The sequence below is a fragment of the Electrophorus electricus genome, unplaced genomic scaffold (assembly GCF_041902795.1).
Source record: "Electrophorus electricus isolate QZ-2024a unplaced genomic scaffold, ASM4190279v1 Scaffold93, whole genome shotgun sequence".
NCBI lineage: Eukaryota > Metazoa > Chordata > Actinopteri > Gymnotiformes > Gymnotidae > Electrophorus > Electrophorus electricus.
The window spans coordinates 268,109-274,555 of NW_027658810.1; the positions used below are offsets into that span (position 1 = coordinate 268,109).

General features: G+C 59.6%; 1 non-coding gene across 1 annotated transcript in view; it reads right to left on the bottom strand.

The window, feature by feature from the left end:
* LOC145656833 (18S ribosomal RNA) overlaps nucleotides 1-1,765 on the bottom strand; it is a 1,839-nt gene extending 74 nt beyond the window's left edge. The window contains exon 1 of the ribosomal RNA XR_014122426.1: nucleotides 1-1,765. This exon is cut by the window's left edge and continues 74 nt beyond it. This is a non-coding gene — a ribosomal RNA (18S ribosomal RNA).
* Between the last annotated feature and the right edge of the window lie 4,682 nt (nucleotides 1,766-6,447).

Below are 6,447 nucleotides of genomic sequence, written 5' to 3' on the forward strand. Positions count from 1 at the left end.
CGACTTCTCGGCGCTCCGCCAAGGCCCGCGAGGAGCCCCGGCGGGGCCGATCCGAGGACCTCACTAAACCATCCGATCGGTAGTAGCGACGGGCGGTGTGTACAAAGGGCAGGGACTTAATCAACGCGAGCTTATGACCCGCGCTTACTGGGAATTCCTCGTTCATGGGGAATAATTGCAATCCCCAGTCCCCATCACGAATGGGGTTCAGCGGATTACCCGCACCTCTCGGTGTAGGGTAGGCACACGCTGATCCAACCATTGTGGCGCGCGTGCAGCCCCGGACATCTAAGGGCATCACAGACCTGTTATTGCTCCATCTCGCGTGGCTGAACGCCACTTGTCCCTCTAAGAAGTTTGACGCCGACCGCGGAGGGCCGCGTAACTATTTAGCATGCCGGAGTCTCGTTCGTTATCGGAATTAACCAGACAAATCGCTCCACCAACTAAGAACGGCCATGCACCACCACCCACAGAATCGAGAAAGAGCTATCAATCTGTCAATCCTTTCCGTGTCCGGGCCGGGTGAGGTTTCCCGTGTTGAGTCAAATTAAGCCGCAGGCTCCACTCCTGGTGGTGCCCTTCCGTCAATTCCTTTAAGTTTCAGCTTTGCAACCATACTCCCCCCGGAACCCACAGACTCGTGGTTTCCCTCACGCTGCCCGGCGGGTCATGGGAATAACGCCGCCGGATCGCGGGTCGGCATAGTTTACGGTCGGAACTACGACGGTATCTGATCGTCTTCGAACCTCCGACTTTCGTTCTTGATTAATGAAAACATTCTTGGCAAATGCTTTCGCTTTCGTCCGTCTTGCGCCGGTCCAAGAATTTCACCTCTAGCGGCGCAATACGAATGCCCCCGGCCGTCCCTCTTAATCATGGCCCTGGTTCAGGAAACCCACAAAATAGAACCGGAGTCCTATTCCATTATTCCTAGCTCAGGTATTCAGGCGAGAAGCGGGCCCGCTTTGAACACTCTAATTTTTTCAAAGTAAACGCTCCGAGCCCCGTCCGGACACCCAGCCAAGGGCATCCGGGGGGCACCGGGAGACAGGGTCTGAGACAGGCGGTGGCACGCCTCGCGGCGGACCGCCAGCCCACTCCCGACATCCAACTACGAGCTTTTTAACTGCAGCAACTTTAATATACGCTATTGGAGCTGGAATTACCGCGGCTGCTGGCACCAGACTTGCCCTCCAATGGGTCCTCACCCATGGGTTTAGGATACGCTCATTCCGATTACAGGGCCTCGAAAGAGACCTGTATCGTTATTTTTCGTCACTACCTCCCCGTGTCGGGAATGGGTAATTTGCGCGCCTGCTGCCTTCCTTGGATGTGGTAGCCGTTTCTCAGGCTCCCTCTCCGGAATCGAACCCTGATTCCCCGTTACCCGTGGTCACCATGGTAGCCGACTATGGTACCATCGAAAGTTGATAGGGCAGACATTCGAATGAGACGTCGCCGCCGCGGAGGGCGCGCGATCGGCCCGAGGTTATCTAGAGTCACCAAAGCGGCCGGGGGGCCCGAGCCCCCCGGATGGGTTTTGGGTCTGATAAATGCACGCATCCCCCGAAGGGTCAGCGCTCGTTTGCATGTATTAGCTCTAGAATTACCACAGTTATCCGAGTAACGTGTGGAGCGATCAAAGGAACCATAACTGATTTAATGAGCCATTCGCAGTTTCACTGTACCGGCCGTGTGCACTTAGACCTGCATGGCTTAATCTTTGAGACAAGCATATGTTACTGGCAGGATCAACCAGGTAGTTTGCACCGTGGTCTGGGATGAACCACGAGTGACATCCGCCTCCCCTTCCGGGGGCTAGGAAGCAGCGGGTTGTAAGTGCGTGCGCCGTCAGGTCCAGACGCCATACAGGGCTACCCAGGACAGCTTCCGCGGCCAGTGTAAACGTGCTCGCGCACCGCCCTCTGGCCTTCGGACGCCGACCTCTCACCTTGATGCAAAGCTGTCCCATCCGGTCATGCCCGCACCGTACCCCGTCCACCTCCTCCGGAGGTGCGGACGGCCGACTCCAGGTGCTTTCGGCGTTCCCTCTCTTCACGCCGTTTTGATTTTCGTGGGCCGCTGGTGGGGGGACAAGGGAAAGACCTCGTCGAATTCCCTCCCCCCTAGCCTCGCTCAACCTACGTTTCGTGATGTAACCAAGAAGAGTGATTCGTGGGCCCAGGTAGTTTTGAAGAGGAGGCCAACAAAGCAGGGCACTCCCTTCCTCCCAAACCACAGACACCAGTATAGGACAACTGAGTAGACAGACTGGCCGTCTGAGTCTCCCCCAGAGAGTTCTGGGATGGGTTACAAATAACCCCCACCCCCCATCAGAGGCTTGACCCGCTAGAACCAGGGAGGATCTGTCAAAACCGCTCTCCACATCAGAAGTTCTGGATCAGCCGGGGCTGGTCGGCAGACGTCCACCTAAGGCCGTGGCCTAACCCCGTGTGGGGGGATAGCGCTCGCACCCGTACACGTGGACACCCGCTCGTCAAATGGCTGGCTCCTCACTTACCGTAGGGGGAATGGTTTGCCTACCCCTGGCGGGTCTGGTACTCCACTCTACCAAACAAGGAAGCAACACACCAATAGACCCCTGCAACACCGGGCAGCTTTGGGCAGTGTCACTACACTCCTCCTTGTTCTTCACGTTCCTTCCGTGGTGATTTTTTTTTTTTTTTCGTGGCCATTGCCGTGCATGGCTTCCCCATCGCTTTGCATGCTCTCCATTGCCTCGTGCTGCTTCACCATTGGTCTCACCTGGAGACCGAAGCCGCTCTCCCAGTAACCCGATGGTACCTGGCCAGAAAACCCCGTGCCCGATTTCATCTAGGACAAGGGCCAAACCACAGACCGTGCCCGTCCAGGGTCAACCCCTGGTCGGACAGGCCTGGTGGGTCGATACCATGGATGTGGCAGGCCGACGAGAATCCACTGGTACATTTACAAACACGCCCACCCTGGTGGCATGGCTGTACGACCCATCGTCGAAGCACGCTGCGGCGGACTGAGCCATTGGATCCAGTTGCCTGGGCGTACACTCAGCCCAACAGACGCACTCGGGTCGGGGAGAGCAAAGCAGACTGTGTGCCTGGATGTGCCCACTTCCATAGGGGAATCGGCATGATGGTTCACTTAACCCGAGGAGGGCTCCCCTCGCGGGATAAGCACCCCCCTCGGGGGATGGGGGGGGGGGGGGGGCATCCAGAGCACACCACTTTCCGGTAGGGGACAGGCGTTTGATCATGTGTCCGAGGGAGAGCTCCCCTTGCCGGCCGAACACCCCTCGGACTCCCCTTGGGCTTCCAGAGAACGCCACTGGATGAATTTAGTGCTTGGACCCCATTGATTCTCTTTGCTCTCCCATATACCCGACGGGACCTATTTGCAAAACCCCGTGCCAACCAGACCTCCAGGAAGGGGGCTGGCGGCTAACCATGCCCAGCAGGGTGCACCCTGGTCGGACACTTTGGGAGGGTCGAGAGCCTGGAAGTGCCACCCGGGGGAGTAATTCTGATTTCCGTTTTAATGCACTCAGGGACAGCCCGAGGACCTCTGTAGTGCACCTGAGGCGGACTGAGCCGTCGGGTCCAGGGGTCTGGAGTTCGGAACCTCCAGGGTTCACCTGGCTGTTCTCTTAGCCCGGCAGGGTGCACCCTGGTCGGACACTTCGGGAGGGTCGAGAGCCTGGATGTGCCACCCCGACGAGTAATGAGTTTTCCCTTCGTATCTCTTCCGGACCAGGTCCGATTCGCACGAAACTCGCTGGGCATGGCCAGGAGCGCCCCCTGCTGCCCACGCCACCGTCCCCGCGCTTCTACTCCCGAGGGCCGAGGAGACAGCGAAGCGTGGGTCGGGTCGCCTGCTTCCAGGGTCTCCCTGGTACTCTCCAGTCTCCCGAGTCCATCGGGTCCGACCTCGTATTTTTAGCCCAGACGGGGAATGAGAAAGGGGCCCCCGACCGCCCGAGGGCGGGCGCTCGCTTCTCAGCCTAGGAACGTCCGATTCCCACGAAACTTTTACGCCAGACGTTCCTGGCAGCGAGCGCGTTCAAAGGTGACCCGCGCTGCTTCTCTCCTCCCAAGGGCCGAAGAGATATTCGTCTTCAAACCCGACCGGCCCTGTGTTTGCCGCCCCGGCGGTTTTAAAAAATCATAGCGTAAAAACGGTGGGTGCGCTTCGCCTGCCGCTTGGACAGCGTTAAACGGCAGCCCCGGCTCTTTCCAAAGGGCCCTCAACCGACTTTCTGCTCCCAAGGAGCCCAGAGATATGAAACCGATAAATCAAAACCCCGTGCCAACCAGACCTCCAGGAAGGGGGCTGGCGGCTAACCATGCCCGGCAGGGTGCACCCTGGTCGGACGCTTTGGGAGGGTCGAGAGCCTGGATGTGCCACCCCGACGAGTAATGAGTTTTCCCTTCGTATCTCTTCCGGACCAGGTCCGATTCGCACGAAACTCGCTGGGCATGGCCAGGAGCGCCCCCTGCTGCCCACGCCACCGTCCCCGCGCTTCTACTCCCGAGGGCCGAGGAGACAGCGAAGCGTGGGTCGGGTCGCCTGCTTCCAGGGTCTCCCTGGTACTCTCCAGTCTCCCGAGTCCATCGGGTCCGACCTCGTATTTTTAGCCCAGACGGGGAATGAGAAAGGGGCCCCCGACCGCCCGAGGGCGGGCGCTCGCTTCTCAGCCTAGGAACGTCCGATTCCCACGAAACTTTTACGCCAGACGTTCCTGGCAGCGAGCGCGTTCAAAGGTGACCCGCGCTGCTTCTCTCCTCCCAAGGGCCGAAGAGATATTCGTCTTCAAACCCGACCGGCCCTGTGTTTGCCGCCCCGGCGGTTTTAAAAAATCATAGCGTAAAAACGGTGGGTGCGCTTCGCCTGCCGCTTGGACAGCGTTAAACGGCAGCCCCGGCTCTTTCCAAAGGGCCCTCAACCGACTTTCTGCTCCCAAGGAGCCCAGAGATATGAAACCGATAAATCAAAACCCCGTGCCAACCAGACCTCCAGGAAGGGGGCTGGCGGCTAACCATGCCCGGCAGGGTGCACCCTGGTCGGACGCTTTGGGAGGGTCGAGAGCCTGGATGTGCCACCCCGACGAGTAATGAGTTTTCCCTTCGTATCTCTTCCGGACCAGGTCCGATTCGCACGAAACTCGCTGGGCATGGCCAGGAGCGCCCCCTGCTGCCCACGCCACCGTCCCCGCGCTTCTACTCCCGAGGGCCGAGGAGACAGCGAAGCGTGGGTCGGGTCGCCTGCTTCCAGGGTCTCCCTGGTACTCTCCAGTCTCCCGAGTCCATCGGGTCCGACCTCGTATTTTTAGCCCAGACGGGGAATGAGAAAGGGGCCCCCGACCGCCCGAGGGCGGGCGCTCGCTTCTCAGCCTAGGAACGTCCGATTCCCACGAAACTTTTACGCCAGACGTTCCTGGCAGCGAGCGCGTTCAAAGGTGACCCGCGCTGCTTCTCTCCTCCCAAGGGCCGAAGAGATATTCGTCTTCAAACCCGACCGGCCCTGTGTTTGCCGCCCCGGCGGTTTTAAAAAATCATAGCGTAAAAACGGTGGGTGCGCTTCGCCTGCCGCTTGGACAGCGTTAAACGGCAGCCCCGGCTCTTTCCAAAGGGCCCTCAACCGACTTTCTGCTCCCAAGGAGCCCAGAGATATGAAACCGATAAATCAAAACCCCGTGCCAACCAGACCTCCAGGAAGGGGGCTGGCGGCTAACCATGCCCGGCAGGGTGCACCCTGGTCGGACGCTTTGGGAGGGTCGAGAGCCTGGATGTGCCACCCCGACGAGTAATGAGTTTTCCCTTCGTATCTCTTCCGGACCAGGTCCGATTCGCACGAAACTCGCTGGGCATGGCCAGGAGCGCCCCCTGCTGCCCACGCCACCGTCCCCGCGCTTCTACTCCCGAGGGCCGAGGAGACAGCGAAGCGTGGGTCGGGTCGCCTGCTTCCAGGGTCTCCCTGGTACTCTCCAGTCTCCCGAGTCCATCGGGTCCGACCTCGTATTTTTAGCCCAGACGGGGAATGAGAAAGGGGCCCCCGACCGCCCGAGGGCGGGCGCTCGCTTCTCAGCCTAGGAACGTCCGATTCCCACGAAACTTTTACGCCAGACGTTCCTGGCAGCGAGCGCGTTCAAAGGTGACCCGCGCTGCTTCTCTCCTCCCAAGGGCCGAAGAGATATTCGTCTTCAAACCCGACCGGCCCTGTGTTTGCCGCCCCGGCGGTTTTAAAAAATCATAGCGTAAAAAGGGTGGGTGCGCTTCGCCTGCCGCTTGGACAGCGTTAAACGGCAGCCCCGGCTCTTTCCAAAGGGCCCTCAACCGACTTTCTGCTCCCAAGGAGCCCAGAGATATGAAACCGAAAAATCAAAACCCCGTGCCAACCAGACCTCCAGGAAGGGGGCTGGCGGCTAACCATGCCCGGCAGGGTGCACCC